This window comes from Rhamphochromis longiceps, linkage group LG19 (genome assembly GCF_057381845.1).
Source record: "Rhamphochromis longiceps isolate RC_006_pf linkage group LG19, R_longiceps_female_GT1.1, whole genome shotgun sequence".
In the NCBI taxonomy this organism is placed as follows: domain Eukaryota; kingdom Metazoa; phylum Chordata; class Actinopteri; order Cichliformes; family Cichlidae; genus Rhamphochromis; species Rhamphochromis longiceps.
Genome location: NC_140575.1, coordinates 18,035,402 through 18,062,901, shown reverse-complemented (window position 1 = coordinate 18,062,901; position 27,500 = coordinate 18,035,402).

Here is a 27,500-nt window from a genome sequence, read left to right as displayed (position 1 = left end):
GGGTTTTTTTACTTTCTTGAAAATCGTTTTTTGCAGTGCATATAGCAGCGGTCCCCAACCTTTTTTGCGCCATGGACCGGTTTATGCCCGACAATATTTTCACGGACCGGCCTTTAAGGTGTCGCGGATAAATACAACAAAATAAAACTAGTACCGGTACCGAAAAAATAAAAACGATAACAAAATAACGCTGAAAAACGATTAAAACCCTGAAAACCATACATTTCACACCTGAGCCTCAACTCTGGCGGCCCGGTACCAAACGACTCACGGACCGGTACCGGTCCGAGGCCCGGGGGTTGGGGACCGCTGACATATACAGGGAGTGCAGAATTATTAGGCAAATGAGTATTTTGTCCACATCATCCTCTTCATGCATGTTGTCTTACTCCAAGCTGTATAGGCTCGAAAGCCTACTACCAATTAAGCATATTAGGTCATGTGCATCTCTGTAATGAGAAGGGGTGTGGTCTAATGACATCAACACCCTTATATCAGGTGTGCATAATTATTAGGCAACGTCCTTTCCTTTGGCAAAATGGGTCAAAAGAAGGACTTGACAGGCTCAGAAAAGTCAAAAATAGTGAGATATCTTGCAGGGGGATGCAGCAGTCTCAAAATTGCAAAGCTTCTGAAGCGTGATCATGGACCAATCAAGCGTTTCATTCAAAATAGTCAACAGGGTCGCAAGAAGCGTGTGGAAAAACCAAGGCGCAAAATAACTGCCCATGAACTGAGAAAAGTCAAGCGTGCAGCTGCCAAGATGCCACTTGCCACCAGTTTGGCCATATTTCAGAGCTGCAACATCACTGGAGTGCCCAAAAGCACAAGTTGTGCAATACTCAGAGACATGGCCAAGGTAAGAAAGGCTGAAAGACGACCACCACTGAACAAGACACACAAGCTGAAACGTCAAGACTGGGCCAAGAAATATCTCAAGACTGATATTTCTAAGGTTTTATGGACTGATGAAATGAGAGTGAGTCTTGATGGGCCAGATGGATGGGCCCATGGCTGGATTGGTAAAGGGCAGAGAGCTCCAGTCCGACTCAGATGCCAGCAAGGTGGAGGTGGAGTACTGGTTTGGGCTGGTATCATCAAAGATGAGCTTGTGGGGCCTTTTCGGGTCGAGGATGGAGTCAAGCTCAACTCCCAGTCCTACTGCCAGTTTCTGGAAGACACCTTCTTCAAGCAGTGGTACAGGAAGAAGTCTGCATCCTTCAAGAAAAACATGATTTTAATGCAGGACAATGCTCCATCACACGTGTCCAAGTACTCCACAGCGTGGCTGGCAAGAAAGGGTATAAAAGAAGAAAAACTAATGACATGGCCACCTTGTTCACCTGATCTGAATCCCATTGAGAACCTGTGGTCCATCATCAAATGTGAGATTTACGAGGGAAAACAGTACACCTCTCTGAACAGTGTCTGGGAGGCTGTGGCTGCTGCTGCACGCAATGTTGATGGTGAACAGATCAAAACACTGACAGAATCCATGGATGGCAGGCTTTTGAGTGTCCTTGCAAAGAAAGGTGGCTATATTGGTCGCTGATTTGTTTTTGTTTTGTTTTTGAATGTCAGAAATGTATATTTGTGAATGTGGAGATGTTATATTGGTGTCACTGGTAAATACACACACAGATATCCCCCTAAAATAGCTAAAAATAAAAACAAACTAAAAACTACTTCCAAAAACATTCAGCTTTGATATTAATGAGTTTTTTGGGTTCATTGAGAACATGGTTGTTGTTCAATAATAAAATTATTCCTCAAAAATACAACTTGCCTAATAATTCTGCACTCCCTGTAGTGTTCAGCCATACATGCAACTTCACTTTTAAGCAGGAAAGTTGACAGGAAGCTAAATCTGGATAAGTTCAGGATAAATTCACGTATTGGTCACACAGCTCATAACACTGCAAAAGTCCAGCTGAGATAATGGCACGTTTGTGTTTGATGTTTGATATTCTTTGGAGGAATGGAAGCACCTGTAACAAATTACGAGCTGCACAAACAAATCCAATACATACAACAAGTCCAGTTATTTCATTTGAAATTGGGGAGTGCCAGAATTCAGGTTTGCTGGGGATCTATCTGCAGTTGTAATAGATGAACTGGTTTTTAAGAAAATTGCTGTCTTTAATGATTTTTGGGAACTGGTCTTTTAAATTGGGTAGAAATAAAAAATGTGTTATGGTGTAACTGAATTCCTGAATTCCCACAACAATAACACATTATCTCCAGTTTGTATAGGTCACAGAATGATTCATTTATTTGATATTTTCTAGTTGCTTAAGCACTGAAAATGTGCAATGTGTTTTTCATAGTTATCAAGCTGCTAATATTATTTTTTTAGTTTCTGTACGTAAATTACATATGCACATATGATAATATTGACCCAAAGTTAGAGAGGCAAGATTGATTGATTGATAATTTATTTCAACATGTGAACAATACACAAGTACATTTAGAAAAGAAAATAAGAGAAAAAAATACTATACAAATTACATACAAAAAAAAAAGATGACATGTGCAGAGGAGGGATAGTGGATCAATTAGACAAAGGGAGTTGGATATGGAGCAGAGAAGATTCATGGCTGGATGTAGTGAAGGTGGACATGCAGAGGGTTTATGTGACAAAGGGAGGATGTCACTTGGGTGCAGATGATGCACTTGGGGGACCCCTAAAGGGAGCCACGGAAAGAAGATGCACATATGATGCCAATGGTCATGATAATATTCTGGATCTTAGGAAAATTAGGATGTATTTACTAACAGTAATTATTTAAAAAAAAGCCCAACAGCTGTAATTGAGTTTACAGCCCAGCCTAAGGAAGCCTGATGTCTCACACATAATTAAGCTATTAAAAATGTGGCTCTTTGTTGCAGCTCAATTTCCAAAAGTTATTTGTCAAAACAGCTTTTTTTTTGCCACATTCATAAATATTTGTAAATCTTTAGCTTTAAGCCACAATTATTGTGTTCAGATTTGTGGTCCTGAGAATCTTATTTATTCCTGTGAGAGGAGATAACAGCCAAATCACTGTCAGCCATAGTGTACAATGCTAAAAATATCTACTCAAGGTAGTGATTGTGGCATTACAGCAGTACAGTGCATGTCTGAAATAATGTGTGTCAGATTCCCTGCAATGTGCCCAGTTACTCTGGGTTCACTGGATATGAAGCAGAGCCTCTATTTTAAGTGGTAAACAAAGCTAACTGGCTTTTGTTTACATACAAAGCCAGTGAAGTTTTTACCGGGCCACTGAAGTGAAGTGGGTTTTGTGTCAGCACTTGTAAATGTCAAAGATTGCTGCTTACAATCCTGGTTTACTTCCACAACAAGCAGATGGGTGGGAGGGGTGCATGAAAAAAACTCCTCTATAATCTATTGTCAGAGCCCTTCTGTTAATTGATGTATTTGCATTGAAAGCATCAGGGACACTCAGGTAGTAAATGCTAATGTAAACACTCTAATCCAGATTAAACTGGATTAGAGCAATTTATAGCCTCCATATGGCCAATAGGCAGGTAATCACTTAGTCTCATTCTTTCTTTAGAAACAGGAATTTCAAATGCTAATTATATTCTGGAGTTTTTCAGTATGTTTGTTTTCCTATGAAGGACATATCTACGGCTAATGTTCTTCTAAACATTTTTCTAATTAATATTTTGATGTTTTGCTTCAGTTTCTAATCGGTGATCTTTAAAAAAAATGCGAGTGCACCTTGGGTTTTTCTGGTTGTCACATCTGGGTCTTCTGTATTGTGACATGCCATAGTCAGCCTCAAAATTATATGTCACACACATCATTACCATGAAGACTAATGCACTCTGATGGTATTGTGACTCTCTTCAAAGGCAAATCCATTAGAAGCCCTTCGTCGTGCTGTCATTCAGAATTCTTGTTGGAAATTGCTGCAGATGATGCTTTACGATATGCCGACCATGGATAAGCACTTTGGTTCTTGGATTGAAGCAGACCACAATAAGGCCAAAAGGCAGCATTTAGATAAGACCCTGCCTGCAGGCGATAAATGAAGCATTCAGAGCGCCTTGCTTTGTTCTTTATTTCCCTTCTTCCAGCTGCCAGAATCAAGCAAAATCTGCTTCAAAACGTCCTCCCGTCATCCGTTTGAAAAGGTAAGTGTTGCTGGACCTATCCTGGCTGTCAAACAGGTGATTTTTTCTTTCCATGAGACTTATCAAAACAATGTGGCATTTCAAAAAGCTACCAATATGACTGGTGCTGTGTCGTAAACATATGCACCACCTCACAATAACAAAGCTGCCCCTGTCTGCTTATTTTTATCTGGCTATTTATAGGCAACACACGTTTTTCACTTCCATCTGACAACATTGTCTGTATCACAGGAACAACCTAACTGCGTTTACAGAAACAAGACAAAAAAAAAGATAACTAAGAGATTTCTGGGATTTTAAATGTTAGGCAAAAACTCAGCCCCCAAATTAATCACTAAATCACCTTTTTCTTTTTTCTTTTCATTAACAAGCGTATACATGCAGAAATCAAAACTGTCTTGGAGTTGCAGGCTTAACTCGGAGTGAGGAATGATATAACATTTTAAAGTCATCCTTTCTCAGTGATTAGCATTTTTAGCAATATAGCAAGTGGAAAAGCAAAGTTGCTCATCCAGCCAGCAGCAGTGAGCTCTGTAGTCCACAGGCTGGAACAAAAAATGTTCTCATCCATGTGTAATTGCTACAAATGACTGTTTTGTGATGCTCATAATAATCGTCAGACTTGTAGGTTGCTGTGGCTTTGCAGACTTTCCCCCTTAGCACAGTTTTGGAAGCGGACACTGTCAGTGTGTCAGTGCTGCCCAGAGCACTGGTTTGATAGTCCAGCAACCCCTAACTGCTTTATGTGCTGCCCAGGCTTATAGTTCGAGCTGGACTGCTGTACAATGGATCAAAAATAAAAGAATTGTTGGTCTTGCAAGTGTTACATTATAGAATGACATATCTTTGGATTTTTTACAGCACCTATATCTCTATCGCTCTCTATACAGATGGATGGAAGTATAGGTACTCAGGAAGGATAATGTATATGTTAGACAAAAGATCTTGAAAACTGAGCTGCTGGGCAGGAGGAGAAGGTTCATGGATCTAGTGAAGGAGGACATGCAGAAGGTGGTGTGTCAGAAGAGGATGCTAAGAATAGGATGAGATAAAGGCAGATGATGTGCTGTGATGATCCCTAGTAACTGGAAGAAGAAGAAGATGAAGTACATTATCTGTTATAAATTACTGACAAATTAAAGTAAAAAGCTGAACTCCGATCCAACCAAACCCAAGTGGATCCTGGGGCGATATAGTGGCTCTGTTACTGCAGAGTAATCGCGAATCAACAAAAAGATATAAGATTGTTAGGCGTGTTCCCATCAACAGTGCATGATGATTTATTATATTTCTCTTGTATGTTTCGCTTATATGTAATAGTCCTTACAGTCACCAGATCTGATTCCACCTAAACACCTTTACAATGATTATATTTCCAAAGAATGGTGTTCATCCCTCCAGTAGAGTTTCAAAGATTTGACTGGATCCTGCTTAGAAAAATTGAAGCTGTTGTTTTGGCACAAGCTATATTATTGGGATACTAGTCCTAAATGTCAAGTTGTATAAATTTTGTCTTTTGAAGCTTATTGGAAAGGACTTTACTGTTAAAGTGAATTTATAGCTTTAGGTCACCATCTTTACAGAATGCACTGCCACCCACTATGTTGGATCATATAGTCAGTGCTGGGTCATTACTCAAAAAAAGGCAACTATTACACATTACTCATTACTTTTCTTGAACGTGATGCTGTATGTTACTTAATTACGTACTGTAACAGTCGTAATTGTGTGGTGTCTCTTTAAAACAACCTAAGTTAATGTTTAATGATGTAACAAGTTAGCGCCACTGCCTTCTGTAGCGTGTGGAAGAAATGTGCTTGCACATGAACGTATGGATTGAGATGGACCTCGTATCTTTACCTCCCGAACGTTACGGGTTGTATGAACACTGCTCGCTTCATGTGGTAAGACAGCAGCTGTTCAACCGGGCCTTGTGAGGTTGGTGAAGAGTATGTTTATCAAAGGACAAGCACTGTGGCATTCCAAGTACCAGTGTGGTCGTGTGTTTTTGACTGTCCTGCTGAGCGTTTCTGCCACCTCCTCTCAACTACTAAATACAACCTACATTACAGTACCAAATAAATTAATTTGTTACACTACTTGCGACATTACTTTAGCTTTATTCTGAAAATAACCTGAAATCCATTAAGACATAATTACCAGTTAACAATATAAACCTGACCCTACAGTCCAATGTTTTCCCCTTTATATTCTGTGGTGTGCAGATAACTGAGCCATAATTGTAACCATAATTAACAGCTGAATTTAGTACAGTAACATATTACATTACTGTGTTAGTGAAAAATGTGATTACAATAGTGCAACCCATCCAATAATGCACAGTTACAATATTATCATAAATTTACTATAAGCATGATTTCATTTTATCATTTTAAAAAGTTGTAGTTAATGTCAAAACTGATATTCTTAGACATGCTTATATGGATATTAACACAGTTTAGCTTCACAACTGTAGAGCTTGGCTCTATGTCAGTGGAACTTGTTAAAATGCTATATTTTGTAGGTTTTAGTGGAGAAAAATACACATTTTATAGTGAAGTTTAGTTTTGTTCCTGAATGGTTATGGAACTTGGATTATGCAAAAACTCTTGAAAGCAAGAAAGGGAGCTACTAAAGCTGTCAGACTGAGCCATATGCTACACAGTGTGCCTATGCTTGTTTTTCTTCAGTTTGCAAAAGACTCAGACAAACTTAAGAAACAAAACATTTTATTGATTTGTGTTCTGAGCATCATGCTGTTTTGTCAAGACACAGATTAGCATGAACTTATGAACTCTAAACTGAGTTTCTTTTTATTTTCCTTTAGCAAATTTGACATTTTCTGGATGTGTCAGACGGGGACTAAATGCTGACTGACAGTCTGCGATTTTCAGAGATTAAAAGTAGAGACAGAAATACAAGTGAAGTCATGCATTACTTAGAAATGCCAAAGGCAATTCTTTTCTGGTTTGATATGGAGAGCTGATGAAACCCTTTGCACTGGACTGAGCTCTGCAGTGAGAGAAGCCTTTATGTGAGAACTGAGGCAGATAATAAAAGCTGCCACCCGAGAACACCTCAGAAGAGCTATAAAGTATTTCACTTACTGCCACTGACATTCCTCAAGCCCTTTATGAATGATTTCACTCATATTGGTCTGGTTGGTAGATTAACATACATGTGTGTATTAACATATTAGCAAAGTAACGCTTCCTCTTGTGAGGAATATAAGTCTTCAGAGAATGCTTTGTGACAGGGACTGGATCTCTGAGCTCTGTGCAGACTTTGATAAAATATTTATGGGAGACTGGTGGGGTCACCTTGAGATTGCTGCTCTTTGTCTGCCTGCATGAGCCGGACTCCTTGTGGGATTGCATTAACATCACTTTTTAATCACACGGGTTCGTGAACTGCTGTAAGTCTTATTCAGAGTTCCAAAAAAAACCCAAAGAGAATGGAGGAAGTTGACATGAAAAAGTAAAAAAAACATCACTCATCTGCTTTTTTTTCCTCTGGATCAAGAGTTCACACTTTGGGACTTGTCTGGAGCGCCTGTGTTTGTGTGTCACACAACTCCTCATCCCACTTGGCTCTAAACTTGTGACAAACTTGTGATGAATGGCATTTCTGATTGTTGCTTTTTTGTCATTTCATTTTATAAATATGTTTTTAAATTCACAAAAACTCACCAGCAAGCTAATTAGTTAAATCTCGTTAGTGCTGGATTGGACCCTATTTTGCCTTCAGAAATATGACAGCATGACACAGTCACGTACACCAACCCCACAGACCGGTTTCGTTTGGTACGTCTGGTGTGAAATGTATGGTTTTCAGAAGTTTTTCCTTTTTTATTGTTTTTATCGTTAAGTCAGTTTCCCTGGGTCTTTTCCTGTGTTATGAATAAATCTTTTTTTTTTTTGTTACCGGCACGGGTTTTATGCTGTTGTGTTTATCCGCCACACCTTAAAGGCCGGTCCGTGAAAATATTGTCGCACATAAATGTCCACGACGCAAAAAAGGTTGGAGACCGCTGACGTAGGGGAGACCGGGGATAGTTGTAACATTTTTGACATTTCTGTCTGTAAATTGAAGCTCTTTTAAGGTAGTGGATTCAAAATGTAATGCAAAGTATTTACTTGTCTCTGCTATTAAATAGTGCAGCTATTTTCTCTGCAGCACAATTACCCATTGCATGGTATGGTCTCAAACACGAAGAGTGAAATGTTACAATTAACCCCATAGTCTGGGTTAGTTGTAACATATCCTGGGGTAAAATGTAACACAATGAAATAAGGGTACTAACAAAATATTAACATGTAATCTTTGTTTATTCAACACATGAATGCACTTACATCCATTTATGTAGCTGTGTGTGTGTGTGTGTGTGTGTGTGTGTGTGTGTGTGTGTGTGTGTGTGTGTGTGTGTGTGTGACAGAATGCAGAAATCTAGCTTTTGAACATTATTCCAACCCCCCAAAAAAGACAAATTATAAAATTTTCTGCAACTGAGTATTTCATTAATTTTGGTTGGTCTTCCTTGAGTTTGGCCTCATTGGCTCAGTGGGCATTATAACCTACAACTCTTGCACCAATTTTGAACATAACAATGAAGCTGAAAAAATGTAGTTGTTCACCAGCATCGCAATTCCATTACTTTTTATCATGGCTTACCTTGGTGAGGTTTGCAGAGTGCTTCAGAAAGATGAGGAAATCTGTTTCTTGCACCCATCCTGACTTATTTCCACTACCAGTACTTCCTACTGGTCCATCTCTGACACAGAGGTCTACATAATGTATGTGTGGGAACACAAACAGTGAAGTAATTGTGTTGCCAATGGCATTAACCACATATACAAATGCGACATCTCTGCTGATGTCGTTGCCCCAACTTGTTTAATATAAGTTAAAGTAATAGTGCGGTAAGTTGTAACATCTGCATTATTGTTACAACTAACCCAGACTGTTGCTGTTACAACTGACCCAGACTCCTATAGCCACGAACTAGCTAACATTACAGCCAACGGCTAAAACATTAGCACTAAAGACCTACACAGAATATATCCCCATAGACATACAAATAACATAATTTGAGTTTGATGAGTTTAGCTGCAAAGCAGATAATGCTATTAGAAATTGAAATAAAGTAGAAAAACTTACTTTTTGGCATACAAATTACTTTTTTTCGTGTTAAATTGTCTGTGTTTGACTAAATGTGCTGATTTTTCACATGTGATAGCAGAACTGAGTTGGGCATGCACAGGATGAGTCACATCATTTGAAACTTAGCCCTGATTGGAGAAATTGGAAGTGTTACAACTGACCCATGTTACAACTATCCCCGGTCTCCCCTACACGAACCAGCCAATCTTCCATTCCATCGCATCCCAAAAGTGCTCTACTGAATTGAGATTTGATGATTGTGGATATCACTTGTGGACAATGAAGAAATGTCATTTTGAAGAAACCAGTTTGAGCTTTGTGACATGGCATGTTCTCCTGCTGGAAGCAGCCATCAGAAGATTGGCATATTGTTGTCATAAAGGGATGCAAACAACATGGTCACCAGTACTATAATACTAATACTCAGGTTAGCTCTGGTGTTTAAACTGTGTTCAGTTGGTACTGAGGGGCCCAAAGTGTCCAAAATATTTTATTCACCCAACAATTAATCCCAGCAGACTTACCTGTGAATGTTGCAGCACAGACTCAGCTCAGACAATGTTTTTTCCAATCTTATATTGTCCAGTTTCGGAGAACCGTGCAAATTACAGCCTTAGTTTCCTGTTTTTAGCTGACAGAAGCAGTGCTGGGTGTCCTGTAGTTAATAGTCAGCCTGCAGTTATCCATTGGTATAATATGGTACTAAGAGGTCTGATCGTTTAATATTTTGTATGAGAGTAGAAGACTCATAAATTCTATTCTAGAATTTTCAAGGACCCAGTAAGGAGAAGTTGATGTTGGCCTAATATGATATACTGTGTATTCAGTAGTGAAGTACAATGGAAAGGGAAGTTGTTTGATTAGACAGTGTAGAGCCAGAAAATCAATGGAAGCAATGAAGCTAACTAGCAAAACTACTGAACCCTTGCTAAAAGCACATTATAGTTTGACTTCCAAACTGGCTGGTGCCCTCAAGCATTTACCGGTGCTCTAGAATGAATAGAGTTGAAAGTAGAATGCATAGGCAACAGCAATTTTTTTTGTCATTATTTGGCTTCATTTTGAAATAAAAATCATGATATCTCTGTCAGTAAATACCCAGCTGAATGGCCACTCTTGAACCAAAACAAATTAGCAGGCAGGGCAGTAAATGCCAGCCTTACCCTGCTGTGTAAGCCAGCTAATGTTAATTTAATATCAAGGTCACTTTCCCTCTAACAAAATGGTGAAATGGTATGAGTGCTTATTAAAATGTGAACAGATTTAATCAGTAATACCAGACACCGCTAACCTTTTTCTTTCATTTTCCAATTCTTTGCTTTTGTCCATGTGAAATTATACTCAAAGATGTCAATGAAAATTTCTAAAGTAGGAAAGTTAAGATTTCAGCATAAAAAGATTATGGCAAGAAACTGTTCTCCTGCAGTGAAAGGGAATGTAGTTACCCAGTATTGATCTTCTTTACTGATAAGAATAATACAGAGTTGAATGCTGTTGAATGGTTTGGGTTGGAAATATATCTTTTATACTCATTTCGAAATAAAACTCTACTTTTCTTTGCTGAACATCATAAAATATCTCTTGAAACATAGTTTTTATTCTAAAATGAAGCCAAGTGCTAACAGTCTGTACTGCAAAATTGTCATTCAAGGGACAGAAAGATACCACATAGCACAGAAATAGTTACCAAATATTTCTGCTGGTCAAATGCTAATAGTCACAAAAGGCTATTTAATTTTAATAACGCACATTAAAGACCACATTGCCATTTGTTTGCTAATATTTATATACAAGTTAAAATAAAGACATGTTAATTTTTCAAACCTGTTGTTAGATGTTTTTGTTACTTTCAGAGACGTATTTACACTCGTTGCTTTAAGCTAAGCAAGCAAGCTAGCTAGCTGCAGGCTAGAGATATATATTAGAGATATATTTACCTTCTGTATGTCATGTTTTTGTTTTTACTAGACAACCAGTAGTCGGTGTTCCCAAAAATTGTCAAACTATTTATTATATTTGTATTATTAGTCATTGTTTGTCCATTTGGCAATGTAAGAAGCTAAAAAAACAAAACAAGAAAAAAAAAACCCAATAACTATATTGATTCATAAATTTATCATGGGAAAAGGGTGACCATGCATTCTGCAGAAATCCAAGTGACTCAGCTAGTGAGTGTAAATCCTTTAATTAGTCTTCCTTAAATGCTGTTTTGGTTTCCATCAGCTTCCCTTGTAAACATTTAGCTGCTGGGCTCTAATTTTGGCTGCTATTCCAAGTTTAAAATGTCAGAAAGCAAAATCAATAAACATGGTATGTCTCCACAGAGATGAGGGGATGTGCACAGAGAGTAATATTAATTATTTCTGCTTCAAATCAGTGCTTTGATTGATTGCAATGCTAATTAATCATTGATTAGTGCAACAGTCACAGGAACTGCTATTTATTAGTGTAGCTTTAAATGAATGTCTCTTCAAACTATCCAGGTCACATCATCAGGTTATATTAAAACGTCTTGCACAACAGATGAGAAATGTGGAAACCTGGCACCAAGTATTGTATTCACATCGTGACAGCACGTTAATCAGCATGGCTGTTAATCTTGAAGTTCACATATTTCCCTCATGCACACACAGAAAATATTATACAAATTTTAAAAGCTGAGTAATAATTATTTTGAGAAGCTTAGCAGAAACCACAGATGCAAGCATTCTGTGTTCATCCTGGTCCATAAGGCACAACAAACAAATCTTTACTTTTGCAAGCTTGATAAACACACCTGATATAGACTCTGTTATCAGTGTGTCTCTTCACAAGTGACAGGAGTACTTGAGGGGAAATAAAAACCGATTCCAAAACAATGCTGCTTTAGTTTTCAAGTATTTCAGATTTCTCAGTGTGTGTGGTGTGAGGTCGGTGGGGTGTTTTTCTTACTGACGGTTATGAGTGCTGACATTTTTAACTGACATTTTCTTGAAATTGTCAAATGTTTGCAGTAACATATTTCCTGTGCTTATGCTGTGATTTGTTTAGATGTTCCTACAGGATCTTCTGTCTTTTTTATATTCTCTGGTTCTACTTTTCTACTTTACTCTTTACACTTTTTTACTTATCTGTCCTGATTGTAGTCCATGCTCTATAGATAGAATATAAATAAAACCAGAATTTGGCCTTAGCCAGGGGTGCACATAAGTGGTCCGCAGGTGCGCATTCGCTGTCAAAATAAAAGATGTGCACCAGATAAGAAGTTGCAACGACCGTTTGCGTACATAAGATTTTCTGGAGGAGGACAGACATTTGTTTAGAACTCCTAAAGATGTCGAAGAAGCAAGTTCCTTTAAGCAATTATTTCGGTGTTCCTCCACCTCCAAAGAAATGTCAAAAGTAGTCCGAACCGCAAAAGAAGCCTGTATTCTCGTAAAAAGTGGTTGCAGGAGGTGAGCTGGATTCAAACAAATTATGAACGCACAGAGATGTGGTGCAGAATATGCTGTGAAAATCCCACTCTAGCAGACAAAAACAGTGCCTTTTATATGTATGCAAACGCGCGTTGCAACCTCTTAACTGGTGAATTGACAGTGAATGCACTCCTGCGGACCACTTATGTGCACCCCTGGCCTTAGCTTGGCCTGCCTTTATAAGTAGTTCAATTGAAACTCTTTCAAGCTCTTATAAAGATGACAGAAGGCAGCTAACAATTAAGATTATGAGATCACATAGTAACTGAAATTCAATTCCAAAACAAGCAACAAAGCCAACAGGAAAGTTAAAGTTCATGCACTCCTGAACCTTAACTGGAGGTCCACTGGGAACTGTGGTCTGTCTAGTACCCTCCCTGGTGAAAATATGTCAAAAAATATGTGGAAAAGTGCATAGTTTTGTGTATATTACATAAAAAAATTTAACTATAAAATATTTATAATATTTGTTTTGCATGCCTGCCGAACTCAACAGCACTACAAATTTCCAGTATACAAACTCATGACACAATTCCTCTCTGGAACAGTTGAACAGTTTAAAGTTTTGTTGCACATAACCATTGCTGTAGTTACAGTCACACGTAGGCAGTTATAGATCAAGCCTTATTTTCCAAAATCTTTCCAATATAGATTTACTTGAAAAAAAGTTTTTGAACTCTCTTTGACTCTCTCTCTTTAAAGACCTACATGTGACAAATGCAAGGAAAAACTTCTTTTCTATCAAAGAATTACAAGTTAACTTTTCATCAGCATTAGCATATGAGCAAATCCAATCAAAAAAAATACGGGATGACCTTGTCAACTTAAGTTTGAATCCTACTGAAATGTTTAGGAATTGGGCATGAAAAATACAAACACTTAAATATCTTACAGCTAAAGGAATTTTAGCATGAAGGACAAACAACGCTCCCCACCCCATCAAATCTCCAGCATATTTTTGATAAAAGTGAGAAAAACTATGCGCTGTGTGTGTTGTGTTGGCTGTTTCCTCAGTAAAGATTATATCTACTGATGTATGTATTGATGTTTTTTCAAGTACATTGTAAAAAACAAACAATAAGTTAAAAAAATTGAATTTTCCATGTAGTGTTGTTCAACCGCATGCTACCTTCTCTGCAAACCCTTGGCATCCAATACTTTTGTTATATCAGAACCACTTGCATCTTTGAGATACACCCCCTTTTGACATGATGCAAAGTGTGAGATATGAGAATCCAAATGCAGCATGCAAGAATAGAGTTCATTAAAAAATAAAGACAAATCCTTTATTTGGCTTATAAAAGTCCCAACATAAATGCAAATCATAGTCCAGGAATCAAAGGAACGAAAATCCAACCCAAACAAGAGAGCAACAGGGAAACACACAGAGGAAAACAAGCAAAGTGAAGGTACATACAAGGTAACGAGGTATGTTGAGACAGCTGACACAGGTACTGACAATCAACACGTTTAGTTTCACTTTCTCTGGGGAGAAATGGAACCAAACTAAAACAGAGGGTGAAAAGCAACATCTAAACAGGGAAACGGAGACACAGAACTAAACTGAACATAGAGGAATGACACAGAGTGAAAAGACACGAAAAACAGGGAATACAGTAAAAACCTAAACAATAAGCAAATTAAGAATCAAATCCTGGAACAAAGACCAAGCACCATGAAACTGCTGTGTCCTGAAGTATATCTAAATTTGCATCTGGATAAAAGTTAAAAAACAGCATACTGGGACAGTGTTTCAGAGGTGTTTTGAAGTTTGGTCTGCACAGGGTCTTCTATTGTGAGTCTAGATCCTGTAATCAGATTAATAACATGATCGCTGTATGGTATGATGCTAAGAATTACCACTGTGCATACATTTACTTGGAATGTGGAACATTGTTAAGAAACTTAGACTTAATGCACAGATGTAGTGTAAGCACTGTGGGATTGCACCCCTAAGTAGAAGAATGTAGAATTCTGTTTGTTGCTAAAGTGATTCTAATTTTTAAAGACTGCATAGAAAACCAGCATAAACAATGTTTTATATTTAAATTGTGCCATAATTGGACTTCATTTTTCCACTTCGACGGTACTCTGGTAATGCCTTGTTTTCACTGGCTTTTACAACAGTATTAATTAAACTATGATATTGAAGTTGTGTAGATTATGAAATAATTACAAGGCTCATAGAATGAGGGAAAGACAGCCCAAGGACCCTCCAACTCTGTAAACAATGTTATTCTCGCTGAATTCACTCAGCAGAATTTCATCTATGAGAGTGAGATTCATCCATAATTCATAATGAGTTTCACTGTGATGCTGCATAATCAGTTTTTCTGACATATTCCATTGGGGTAATCAAACATTCAGACAGTCGGCAACACAGTGCACACTTGCAGAAGGACACAAATCACTTAACCTGTATCTCTTTTGTTGCATTGAGAATGTGCACAAAGACAGTGAATGTTTGCATGTTGGTGCACATGAGGTATAAGTGTAGAGCAGTAAGTACTTCATATGGTTGTTCTGACAGACTGTGAGAGTCGGCATAAAAGGCACTGGATTACTTGTTTGTGAGATTTATAAGACATTAAGGTATTTGGTATGCACCAATTATGCATTTACATGATTTGTTCATATCTAAAAATAACTCAAAAAAGTCCATATCACAACTTAAATTGAATTATTAATGCTGAGGCCACAGTAGTGTGCAAAAGTTGGACTAGTCCAAGGCAAATTACATATTTTGTTGGTTATTGAAGTGAAAGTAAGAGCTTTTTTCAAAAGGTAACTCACTTAAAATTTTCATTTCATGACCCTGTTTCATTTTAATGTAACTCCTTTATGCATATCTAGTTGTTGGGTGATGACACATCGACCCTTCATAATACTGTTTCTGGGCCCAAGCCTTGGCTGTGGCTCTCATCTTTTCAAAGTCGTACTGCATCCCTTGTTTTTTTATTATATTGTATTTTATTTATCTATTTTGAATTGATTCCACGTCATCCTAACCTATGCAGCTTCTTATTAGCGCTACTTATATGTAGGTTTTAAAACCTACATATAACTCAAGATCTACAAAGCAGCCCTAGGGCGCGTGGCATACTCGACAAATCACTAAAAAGACAAATCACTGTTTGGTGTATTAAGACTTTGGTATGGATATCAAGTTTAGGGTTATGATTTTTTTGAAGGAAATCAATGAAATGAAACTGAAACTATGCAGCAGGATACCAATTTGTTATGTTGAGAATCTATATCAGACACTTTTGTGTATGCAATTTAGTCCATTTTCAGTGTCTTCTACTTGTTGGATCATAATAGACTTGCAAGTTCTGTATCTCACTGAGAACCCTCCATGTGTGCTGTGTTTACTGTATATTAGCCCAAACATACTGCTGAAGTTAACTATGGTATGGCAGAGCACTCTGTATCAATTAGGGGAATCTCATCAACCCTACAAACCCTGCTTCATTATTTTTAATTATTGTTTACATATGGAACAAAATCGCCTAAATGAGAGTACCCAAATTACAGCAAGCAGAGCATGGCATTTTGTCTCAACTAACTTCTAAAATGTATGGATCTCAAAAGTCCTCTCTTTCATGGATGTCTGGATAATATGCTTGTTTATAACACCAGAGAGAATAATCTCAGCCATGGTGTTTTATTTTTTCCTTCAGCAAAATGAAGGCATATTTGGACCATTAAGGCTTATTATATTAGACCCATTGGGAGATGGTATTTTTCAAACTTTTTCCTGAAAGTGACATACACAGTTAAATTAATAATACTCAGTGTTGAACTGTTGATCAGAGATGTTTGAAATGTGTTCTTGTTCTCATCACCAGTCTTGGATAAGATTTGGAAAACTAGAGCAAAGCATTACTATGGCGGGCGTGGTTCGTGGTGTGGTTGTGGGGGAGGTGGACAAAGCGGAAAGAGCAGCAACCAGGAATAAAAAGTGTTGAAAGCAGTGATGGTAAATTCAATCAAGTTTGAATGAGTCACTCACCAAAATGAATCGGATTTTTGGATCATTTGAGTCTCTTTTCATGTATATCCTACTGCTAAGATGAGTGATTGAAAAAGAGAACCAACTATTTTTATAGAGCAAAAAAGAGCAAAAAAATTAAGATTTCTAAAGGGAACATTTATTTTATTTATTTTTATTTAATTTTATTAGTATATCAGGGTTTTTTCTTCCAGTTCAGAGCAGAAATGTTTATGTTAAGAAACTGGCTGTTGTTTTTTCCCCACAATTTTAATTATAAGCTAGATATATTTCTACTAATGAAATTAGTTTGCTAACAGCAACAGGGATGAGTCAGTGAATGAGTCAGTTGGGCTTGTGAATCATGATTCACGAGTCAGTAAAGTGATTCTTGAGTGTTGAACGATTCATTCATGATTGGCACATCACTAGTTGAAAGACTGAAATATGTGGTGGGGCCCGTCCTTACTGCCACATTGGTGCCGAAACTTGGGACGTGGAACAGCAGAACTACGACTAGCCAGGGGAGGTACTGGTCTGAATGGTGGCTGAGCTGGTGGCCACACGGAGGGAGCAGGTCCGAGCACCAGATGCAACTGATAGCGAGTCTGGCAGCTCCTGGTCAACACCGCTGCCGACCCCACTGGCGTTCCTCGACCGCATAGGAGAGGGAAGCATCCCCCACGCCAGTCCGGAGGTCAGCGCACGGGAGGAACCTGCCATGTTTTCGCCAGAGGTCAGTGCGCCACCTGGTCCTTCTCTGCCCGAGCCAGAGGTCACCGCACCAGTGGGATCTGCTTAGCCCGAGCCGGATTTTGTGGCACCTGAGGGACCAATGCCTGCCAAGCCACCTGTTAGCCTTGGCTCACATCCACACCTGCTGCACTGCTGCATGCCACACAGGTGGCCTCCAGTCCAGCTCTGTCACCGCTCCTGGACACGCGGTCGGCACCCGAAGCCATCTGTTCACCTCCACCGCAGCAAATGCGGTCAGCCCATTGATCCCACTCATACCTGCCGCGATGGGGGAATGTGGTGTGGCTTGGTTTGTGGCGCGGTTGTGGGGGAGGCGGACACACCTGAGCTCGATCAGCTCATCATGCCTCGTCTATTAAACGTGCCGGGACTTGAGGAGTTGGTTGTTGTTGTTGTGTATGTGTGGCTGGCGAGAGCTGAAAGATCAGCAACCGGGAATAAAGTGTTGAAAGAGTGAAATATGCAGTCAGGTCTGTCCTTACTGCCACAGTTACATTTTTGCAAAACATGAATACTTTTGAGCCCCCTGAAATTAAGGAATTTTGTTAAAAAATGCTTTAGTTCCTCACATTTCTATGCTACCTTTTTGTTCAGCCCATTGAATTAAAGCTGAAAATCTGCACTTCAATGAGTGGTTTCAGTTAAAATCGATTGTGGTAATCTACAGAACTAAAATTAGAACAAAGTTGCCTCTGTCCAAATATTTATGGACCTAACTGTATTAAAAAGCTCATTCATGGTTCACTGCTTAAAATTTGCAAAGTAATTATTACTTACAAATTTTGGCCATTACAGTAACACTGCAACCAAATTTCCTATAATTCTGCAGGCATGGGAGAAGTATCTTTTTACAGCCAGATGGTAGTCTGTGAAAGCAGTAGCACACAGCCCAGATAACCACGTCTAACCGGCAGAACAGTGGGGAATGGACTGAGATGCTAATGCTCTTTAAAGTGCTGAATTACGATGAGTGAAAATCAATAAATCCAGCTCTAAGCTCTGCATATCAGTCAACTTGCTCCATCTTAGTAAAGCTACATTTCGAATCAAATTCTGTCTCTGCTAAAATGACTTTGCTGTCAACAGTTATGACAGGTATCATATTGCCCAGACAGTTGGCTATGTCTGTTTTATTCAAGCGTACTTTCTTAACTGTGCTGTAGGGACATATTAATGTAGGACTATATAAGGCTTTTTCCTGTCTCATAGCTAAAGAGCTCTATTTATTTATAGATTTTACATAAACTGAATATATTTCCTATATGCAATTATCTTACCCCCCTCAGGGATATGGTAAAGCGCTAAATGATTTCTAAATTGTGTTCAGTGGACAAGGGAGCATTTATCATATTGAGAGCATTTTTCCCTTCCACACTTACTCATTTCATGTAGACTTTGAATTGAGGTGTTCTTTTACACTGCTTCTCCCTCTGTCTTCTTCGCCTTGAATTTTCTTCTGAGCGTTCGATGAAATTGTTCATGTATGGAAGCTGTTTTCATGTGAAATATGTTTGCCTTCATCCCTGTGAGCATATATTTCCATTAAGAACCTGGTGAGCTGACTACACTTTTTTTTCAGTGTCTTTTTCTTCCAAACTCCAGGTTTTATAAAGGACACTTTTTCAGCCCAGTGAGGGTTATTCGATTTTTTTTATGGGGCAGTTACTTACAGAGTCAGTGATTCAGCAAAAACTGTGAAATAAAATGATGGCAACTTACAATGCTTTCCAGCCCCGGACAAAACACATCCCCAGTGCTATAATACTAAAGGTTGACTTTGATCATGTCATCTTAAAACTCCCCACCAGCACAGCTAACTCCTGAATCCCACCATACCCCCTGTTTTATCAAGATGTCAACAGTCATCCAAATTATCATTTACTACTGGGTGTTGGCCCACCTCCTCGCTGGAAGACAGAGGAAATTGAGTCATTAGAAGATAAAGAGCTTACCTTTCCTGGGGTGACAGCTTAGCCTTTGAGTGGACAAACCTATCCGTCATTGTTCATGTCTAACATTTTGTAACTTCAAACAGGTGTCATGAACGGAAACAAAGGCATCAAGTAATATATCTACAAAAGCAAGGGCCTGTATTGGCTGTTTGGAATAACTGCTTTCTTATTATGTATGCTGCATGTTTTACTCCTTTTCACCATTTTCATTCTCTCCTCGTGTTCTTTAATACTCACTGTTACTTAAATTGATACTCTGGAATCAGATCTCACTGCTATTATTAACAAACATATGGTATTCATGGTGGACATGTTCATTGTAAGATACAGTATTGCTAGCTAATAATACTAAACAATTCTGAAATACTTATAATAAAAAATATTTTAATTACTTATTGCTTTTATACTTAGTATCCAAAAGGAGAACTGCTTGTCAAACCACAATCAACTTATTAAGACTTTTTGAGACAGACTTAAGCCTTATAGAGTTGACTTATTGTCTTGGTTTTTAAAATGACTGGGATGAATTGATAAGACCTGACTAATAACTGTTGTGATATTTTGATACCATGGTAGCATTTACAGGATATTGTTTTATTGTGATATTATACAGAAAAGAGTTACTCAATAAGGCCCATCTACTAGTTGTTTTTCTCTTTCTCTCTGACCCAAGAATTAATGTGTAAGACTCACAGGCTGGTACCCCAAGGTCGAAAACACCACAGAGACGAGACCACTTCCTTACTCCCATCCTCCCTTCTTTATCTCTTAGAAAAAGGCTCGTTAAAGGCCAGGTGGTTTGTTTCAGAATTCACTAATGAAAGAACTCTGTATTCTGTGTATTTTGCTGGGATGATCATAAATTGTAGCTGAACTGATAAACTACACACAGGATACTTCTTGGCTCACAAGGCAGGAAGACGTTTCCTTATTTGGTCTGTACCGGTTTGAACTGGGAAAGCTGACACACGAACCTTTTTTCCTCTATATAAACTGCTGTGTATCAAATAAACCTTTGAGTCGATTTGGGAAGACAACCTGAAGCAGTCTGTGTTTCCTTGTTCTCCCAAGCTGCTCCCGACGTCGTAACTAACCCAGCTGAATGGCATACCTGAGTGTTACTTTAAATAATTAGGAATCTTAGAAGGAAAGGACAGAACTCTGCTTATCGCTCGTGCCTTGGAGGGAAAACCGGGATGGACATTTTTTCCTTCAATAACTCCATTTCCCTGTTTCCCAGTGTTCCCCTGCGTAGCTGAAAAGCTGCTCCCTAGCATTAACCCTCTCCATCAAGATGGTACATTTGTTCTTGAACATTACATAACTCCTCAATTAAACTTTTGAATTTTGAAGCTGTCTGTATTGGGTCCTGCTGTGGACCCCATCATTATTTCAGATGAGCTTTTCTTGAATGCCTCAGGGCAGGACTTATTCTGAGTGATGTGAGCTAAAGATGGTTTTGGCCCTGACACAGATTTGTTTTCATAACTCTAGACTTGACTTGGTCTTTTCACAGTCGACTTAACACTGACTTTTCCCAGTTACCTTAGAATCGTCTCATATATGCATTGGAGAAGTCTGGGTCAGACATACTGAATATTTCAAAGCCGATGTAAACTGTCAGTCAGAGACTGATACTGGCAGAAGATGTTTTGAATTTACAACCAAAGATTATAAGCAAAAATACATATAACTGGATGTGGATATGATTCTTATCCACATTCTCTCCCATAATATCTAATATTAAGTATTCCACTTGAGTGCTTTGATTAAATTTTAGATGCTCAAACTTTCAATGTATGACTTCTCAATTACAAAACTAAATTAGTGTCTGCATTTCCACTGAACTACAACTGAGTGCCAAGGCTCATTCCTATGCTGAAGAAGATATACACTCTGTTCCATTTGTAATTAATTTTTCTTCCTGCTGAATATACTGCTGCTAAAGCAGACTGCATTTGCTGTTAATTTACTTTTTGTTTATCCTTTCAGCTGCTTTTACAGACAATCACCATGGAGAATTGCAGTTCCTTTGTAATGAGTGTCTTTCTTACTATATGGAAAATTTATTGTATAAAATGGTGTTTTGACAGATGAAAGTACAAGTTTGTTTTTCTGTATGACAACTATTACAAAGAAGACTGTTTCAGCTCTAAACTTCTTAAACATTATGTTCTTTTCATACTCTCGCTACATTTCTTGAATCCATAGAAAGCTATGTATATAACATTGTGATAAAATGTAAGCAATTCACTCCAGTTACTGGATGTAATATGTCCTCTTGATTATTTTAGCCAAGCTCTTTTTTTATTTGCCTAAAGCTTGACTGATTGTAGCATTTAGCCATAACTGTAGCATGCAAGCATGTTTACAGAGATATATGTTGAAATATTGACTTTTATAAATACGCCACCTTTTTCAATAATTTCTCACTGGTAACAGTTATAACAATGGTCTAAATTATTCACATTTTCTACTGAAAGTATACCATTTTAATTAAAAAAATAAGTCATTTTAATTTGTTGGTAGCAACATATCCTAAAAGTTGAAATGGGGAGAAAAAAGGATGGAACCGTAAATGGATCGTTTACTCCAAGTAACAGTTCAAGAAACATTTTGGAAGTAATTAGTATATTGGCAACAGGTCAGTAAATTTAATGGGCATAAAAAGAGAATCTTAAGCAGAGTTTCTCAGGAGTAAAGCTGGTCAGAGGTTAACCAATGTGCACAATGTGTCTATAAATTGTGGTACATTTTTCAGAATAATGTTCCACATCATAAAATTGTGAAGACTAAATCACTTCCACTTTCCTGCACTGTAAAACTAAATGCTGACATCTTTGATGTTATCTAATCATCTTTCTCCCCACCTTCTGCTCGGTGTACTTTAAATCGCACTGCTCATCTCCTACTCCTTTGTGTAACACACCTTATCCCCATGTTCACCTCTTGCAAGTCACCTCATCCAAGTCTCCATTTTATCTTCATCACCACCACCAGCATCACCACTGGGATTTCTTTTTATATGCCTCTGGTTTGGAGATATAATTGCTAGATCCTGTTGCACACTTCCTTTTCTGACCCTTGTTATGATGGCTTAACATTTTTTTTCAATAATCAAAGGCTTATGATATTGTACAAGAATCTAAAGGGACAGGAGTGCAGAGGCTTCAGAACTTGTCTCAGAATCTTCTGGTTTTAAAGATTCCTTGAGCGTTAAAGTAATCCATTGACAGTTTTCAATGGCAACACAGCCAAAAAATAACTGATAGTAAACAAAGTTTGTGTAGCTACCACAAGAGTGGTACTGAAATCTACAGGTGTGGGTTGATGAATTTACATGAAAGGAATTAATTTGCATGAACGGCAATGATTACCTGCACTGATTAAATTAAGCTTAAGGTTAAGCACGATAAGGAAGATTTGTAATCACTCATCTGCCTGCTTTCCTACATGTTAGGCTGCTGTTCTGTAGATTATTACTCTCAATAAATCTGTCAACAAAAACGTATCAACAATCAACATTTCTCTTTTGCAACAATTGAATAATATTTTATTTGTGTTTTTAAATATGTACCACTAACTTTATATTTCTTTATTTATTATACTTGCCTCTTTTAAAACTTTGTACTGATGTCTTTTATATGTTCTTATGTGAGCTTGTGCAATGTAATTTTAAGCTTTCTCAAAAACGACATTTTGAGATGCTGAATGACAAAGTAAATCCGGAATCTTTTCTGTTCTTTACATCACTACCACTTTCCCACGCTGTTGATCTCAGTATTGGCGTGGTTACTCTTGTACAGTCTTGCCTTTTCTTCTTTCCTGCCTTTTTTGAGCCAATCAGCCTCCACTTTACGTGGGTTAAATCTGTGCTCTCTGTCATTCTCCCATTAATGCAACCCATCTCCTCCCCATCTCCACCTCACAGACTCCACAGTCAGAGCTCCAGTGAAGCCTTAGTCTGGTTGCTGAGCAGTCTCTAGCCTTGTGTGACAGAGTCCAGTCAGTGGTTATGTGTAGGTTACATTCATAATCATTCTTTTTTTTTTCTTTACTATTAAGGCAAATTCATTGGTCCGTTTGTTCTCTACAGATAGCTGCAGACTCAAAGTCAAATCAGTGGACTTGGACATTCTTCAACTCTCATACTGCAATTGAGGTATGTGTCCATTATATGTCTATTAAATAACATTACGGGGAGATTACAAAATGTAATTTGTTACCGAGTCACTGGTGACCACATAAAACATTGAACTGGCTTTTTATTATCACTCATAAAGGTTGAATAAATTTCCATTAGTCTGATCATATTTAAAATGTAGCTCCATGTCTTTAATATAAACCATAAAATTTCAGCTTGGTGCTTTTCCTCTACTGTGTTCACAGAGCCAAAAGGACTGACTTTTTGTCTTATTGCTTGCTTTGATTGTCCATTAGAGTGCCATTATTTAAACTGTGACTTTCATTGACCTCTATTGGTGACCAGTGAGTCACAGCACCCTTGCAGATCTTTGGCCCAGCTAACAGTGGCCTGTCAATGACGCACTCAATAGCTCACAGTGAAGTGGCTTATTACAGCAGAGGGACAGATGGACTATGAGCTGAAACACAAACTGTAGACTGCAGACACTCCAGCAACTTAGTGTAATTGGTGAACCCACGCAGATGTGTTATGGTTTTATTTTACCAGTGATCAAAAGGGACATTATACCCAACATAAACTGAACAAAAGTGTCCAAAAGTTCCCTGTGCATGGAAGTTTCTTGAATGTGATTATAGAAGAATTCTGTTTTCTTAAGCTTTGAACTGCAAGGCAATTACCACATCGCTGTCCCTATACGGAAACGTGTTGGAAGGTTTACCCAAAAATAAGGGCCCAAACAAGACAGGTCCTTCAGGAGACATGCAAATGTGAGTCATCGTCATGAGATCACAAATAAGTAGAGATAAAGCAAGAAACTCGCAAAGATAAAAACATCATTCACATACTGTATCAGCAGCCACCTTGAGGATTGTATGGCAGACAATTTAATTTTCCCTTTGCCTCAGGCACTACACTTTAGACAAACTTAAGCATTTTACTTTCAAATAATAAAAGGACATCTTGTCTTGAACTTTAAACAATATGTGTCATTCAAAACCCTGATGTACTTTATACGAACAAATATTGTTTAGAGTTACTAAAAAAACAAGCAAACAAAAACAGATTTTACTGACACATATGTGATATTAACACCAAACTCCTCACAGTAACATATTAGGCTCTCAGCTCTCAGTCCACATCCACATCCACTCGCACCACAACATACTTAAGATGCCCCACTGTATACTGTATACTGTATACAGTGGGGCATTTTTATGTCATTGAGTGGGTGGGAGATATTATTGTCCAGCATTGCCCTTATTTTGGACAACATCCACCTCTCCAGCACCACCTTAAGGGAGTCCAGCTCCATCCCCACAACATCACTGGGCTTGCGAATCAGTTTATTGAGTCTGTTGGCATCTGCGACCCTCAATCTGCTGCCCAGCCTGCAATAGCATACAGGATGTCACTGATCACAACAGACTCATAGAAAATATTGAGCATTTGTAACCCTGGTTAACATAGCTAACAACAAATAAAAGCCTGTTAGTAAAAACAGTCATAAGAAATATATTACAGGTGATAAATAGTCAATAAATAGATCATAATGGTTAGAAAATTCATTAAAAACATCAGCAATGATATAATTCATGGTATAGGATTTCATTTGTGTTTAAAAACATGTTAAAAGGGTACAGAACTTGCTAATTCATGGTGTTTTATGTTAATTCAGGTAAAATGGCTAAAATATGTGTTGAGACTCTTATTGTGAAAGGGCACGCTGCAGCGTGACTCCTGTGATTAGCCACACCCAATCGGGTTGTTCCCTTTTTTTTGATGCTTGAGAGGGAGAAATGCAGACAGTCCTTGCAGAGCTGCTGCTTAAATGAGTGAAAAAATAGTAAAAATAAGCCAAAAATCTACTTAAAGCCATTTTTGTACTCTGGAGAATGTATTTTTGTTTTCCCGACCTGTCCTTGCCAGAGGAGGAGCCAGACATTTGAAACACCCGGGGCTTAGCCCTAAAGGGTAGTATGCATGTGGGATTTTTTTTTTTTTTTTGAGGGGGGGGGGGGGGGGGGGGGGGTGTAGAAATGACTGAAAGATTAATAGGCTCTGTTTTGAGTTTTGTTCAAAAAAGAATGACTTCATATAGGGAAATATATATATCACACATGCAGGACACCTTAAACTAGTTTTTTAATTAAGCAGCAAGACAGAACGAAGTCGGGGCTGTATCAAGACACAGGGACTAAACCCCAATTCAACCAGACGCAGAACTGATCCAGAATTAAAACAGGACTACAACAGTTCAAAAGCAGGACTACTGAGGACTTAACCAAGACATAACCACAATCAGAACTAGATGATAGTAGCACTAAAAATCATCATAGACCTGCACTACACTTATTTATTTAATTCTACCAAAGTACAATATTTAGATTGAGAAAAGTTTATATAATTATTTAGCCTTGTTGTGCAAACAAGCCTGCAGAACTTAATAAATATAGAATTTGAAAAATAGCAAACCTAAAAAGAAACACTAGGTACGAGATACATGAGTACCTATGATACAGTGATACTTTTAGTAAGCAACCATTTGACTAACATGTGTGTCTCACCTGCTCTTGTTCATCTCTGTTCTGTCCTCATTCTCCATCTCAATCTCTGCTCCTCTCTCTCTCTCTCTTTGTGCTGACAATCATCAAATATACAGTTGAAACCAGATATTTACAAACTCTTCAGATCAAAACAAACACTTTTTTAATTGTAACATCAAATCAGACTAAATGTTTATTTTTTTAGATTGATAAATATAAAAACATATTTGTTAACTTTAAGAGTAAAGAGAGAAACTGTCTGTGTTTTTTAATTGCAAATGGCACCAAATTGTATTCAAACTGAGCCACACTTATGGAGCTCCACAGTTCTTTTCCTGGTGTTTTGGTTGACATCTCTTGATTTTCCCATGTCACAGAAACAGGCTTTGTGTTTTGCCTTATATGCATCCACAGCTGTGCCACCAATTTACTCACATGGACTCTACTAACCTATCAGAAGCTTCTTCAGCTCAGAATGGAATCGTCTGGAGTTTCTTATTAATTAACAATAAACTTAGTGTATATGTACTCCTAAATTTAATGAAAGTGATAAAAAATAGACAGCTCTGTCTCTCTTTATTCTGACATTTAACTAATTCAAAATATATTTCAATATTTATCTAAAACAAAAGTTTACTCTAAATTGATGTTGTACAGTAAAAATGTTTTATGTTTTCTCCCTAAAGTGTATGTAAATATCTGGTTACAAATGTGAATATCCTGCTGTGTACTGAAATCCCTCTTGTTTTGCATAGAAATATACTGAACAACACAAAGCATAATATATAAAATAACATTTACCTGAGTTTTTTCTTTGAAAGAACCCTCTAATGTCCATTCTTATATTTCAGTACATAACTGAAACCGAATTAGTCGGGGAGGGTAAGAACTGAAAATATGAAATAAACACACGTAAGCTAAGACTCTCTAAAAAATAGCATTTGTTCGGCTTTTCATTTCGCCATTTGTTGATTCACTTGAAGAGCAAGTAAAATAATATTGGTCAAGTGATCAGTTTCATATCAATCTTTCGTGATGCACCGTCATATTTACATTATTTGTACGGTACGAATGATTTGCTTTGGTACCTGGTCAAACTTAAGCTCTCCTTAGTATGGCTGGCTCCGTCTCTCCAACAGCGCACTCACGGGCAGCAGCTGCCCCCGCCCCCTCGCTCAGTCGCTTAGTGCCTGAGCTTGGATCATACCAATATCAGGGGGGGATTCACGCACAGTCGTAAATTCCCACAGTGTGCACTATGTGCTTCGAATATTGTGTGTACTTTTTGTTTTATACAGTTGTCAGCCAGGCATCTAACTATGAAAAAATTACACTCCAAAAGACCCCGGGCTT